Source organism: Protopterus annectens, chromosome 12.part0, assembly GCF_019279795.1.
Source record: "Protopterus annectens isolate FY-2018-M chromosome 12.part0, PAN1.0, whole genome shotgun sequence".
NCBI lineage: Eukaryota > Metazoa > Chordata > Ceratodontiformes > Protopteridae > Protopterus > Protopterus annectens.
This window is the reverse complement of record NC_056746.1, coordinates 218,711,011-218,713,510: the sequence shown is the minus strand read 5'-3', so window position 1 is coordinate 218,713,510 and position 2,500 is coordinate 218,711,011.

Genomic DNA, 2,500 nt, shown 5'->3' with positions numbered 1-2,500 from the left:
ATTAGAAGTAGATCCGTATTTTATATATATATATATATATATATATATATATATATATATATATATATATATATATATATATATATGTACACACACACGCACACACACACACATATATGAGAGAGAGTTATACTGTATACACACACATCCATACCCACATAAACACAAATGCTCACCTAATCTGTATAAAATGTAACACAAATTAACTGGACTGGCCAGGAAGTCACTACATAGCTTAAAGTCAGTGCTGTAATTAGGAAAAAAAAAATATCCACCTAATGTAAGCTAAAATGTGGAAAAATCTCAGCCATATACCATAATAACTGCTCATGCAGTGCAAAGTAAAGCTGCCAACCTACAAATATAAATAAATAAATAAATAAATTGGTGTATGAAGCATCACACTATTTAAACTGTTCATAGGTTCGTACTAGGCTAATGGCCCTGGAGCCTTTACAAGCCTAGCCCATAGGATCACCCTGGCATCGTGCCACCCAACCTTAGATCTTAGTGCCTCTGTTGAGTAGAGCCACTGGAGTGATCCCTTGGGTGAATTTTCTATTTTCCATCCACTCATCAAGATTTCTCTTAAAGAAGGCCAGTGAGGTGCTCTGCTTGACATGTATGGGAAGTCTATTCCATTGCATGGGTAGTCTCTGGGTTGTGAACCTGTCCCTCCAGCATGTTCTGTTGATTGTGGTAATGAGGTTGTGGTCTCTGGAGCATGTGGTGCGGAGGGATTGGGATTTCTTTAGATGTAGCATTTCTAACAGAGCTGGGTCAGACATGGCTTTGTAAGTCAAGAAGAGATCACCTCTAAGTAGGCGATATGAGACTTTAAACCATAAATTATTACAGCAGGAAGTACACCACATTATATACTTTCTACTTCAAGTTTCTCCAGCAGTTTCACCAAACACAAAAGGTGGTTAAATTCACAATTTAGGTAAGGATCGCTCAAACATAGATATGATCATTTACCTGTAATGAATAAGTCTGTGGTATAAACAAGTCCTTTGAATTATTTTAGCAGTCATCTCCTTCTGTGAAGCTGATTGCTTCTCCAAATGACCTTTATAAAACCTACTAGCTACTAAAGCAACAAGACATGGCCATTATCTGTAAAGCTTGCCAGAAAAGGACAAAAATTCAGAACTCTTCCTTTAACAAGTCCTACTAAGTGTAAGTCATAAGCCCACTGCCACTAGTTGTAAAATTGTTACAAAATGGCAATTGAAAAAGGAGGCTGCAATAACCCCTCCAAACCATCCAACGCATCTGTTCTCAATTGAGGTGAATTCCGTAAAAAATGACAAATCCATCAATTTATAAGATAGCATACCCAAACATCCCCAAACCCAAATAATTAGCAGAAATTCTACTAAACCTTGTCTCTCCACAGGAAGCCTTTAGGAGATACCTGAAATCAATACTTCAAATAAATACATGCATTGAATGACTGAAGACATTTTAAACAGCTCACAATTAAGATTCACCTTCGTTCAAATTAAAATCATGATTGGTACAGAAAACAGTGCAGTTAGTGCCCCATTAAAGGTGAATACGACCATTGTCACCTCTGCTAGTTTAATCCAGTGTCATTAACACATATCCAATAATGATGGCAACAAGCCTGGAATAATTCATATGCAAACTGATTAAGCCAAGCTTCTCTCACCACATACTGTGAGTGTATTGCGGGAGGCTAAAGTATGTAACTATTTTTATAGCTTTAAACAGACTTTTATTTAATGTGCAAAACTTTTAGAATAATTTTTTAATAATTTGCAAAATTCAAAAATTTCAATTTTAAGTGTCTGTTTTAGTGCAACAAAAAATGCAGTATAAAAAAAAAATCCCAAAAAAAAAACTACCAAAAATTTAAAAAAAGGGTTTTTTTAAACATTTCAAGAATTTTTCCCCTAAAAAAAAAAAAAAAAAAAAAAAAAAAAAAAAAAAAAAAAAAAAAAAAAAAACAAAAAAAAAAAAAAAAAAAAAAAAAAAAAAAAAAAAAAAAAAAAAAAAAAAAAAAAAAAAAAAAAAAAAAAAAAAAAAAAAAAAAAAAAAAAAAAAAAAAAAAAAAAAAAAAAAAAAAAAAAAAAAAAAAAAAAAAAAAAAAAAAAAAAAAAAAAAAAAAAAAAAAAAAAAAAAAAAAAAAAAAAAAAAAAAAAAAAAAAAAAAAAAAAAAAAAAAAAAAAAAAAAAAAAAAAAAAAAAAAAAAAAAAAAAAAAAAAAAAAAAAAAAAAAAAAAAAAAAAAAAAAAAAACAAAAAAAAAAAAAAAAAAAAAAAAAAAAAAAAAAAAAAAAAAAAAAAATACACTGCCCAAGCCTTCTACCTCTGGGACCCTCCTTGCCCCCCCCTTTTTAAAACCCCCATTCCCCCCCCTTTTTTTGTTTTTTTTTTTTAAACTTTGGTTTTTTCCCCCCATTTCCCCATTTTTCCCCCTTTCTTATCCCCTTTTTTTTTTTTCCCCCCCCCCCCCCCCCCCCCCCCCCCTTC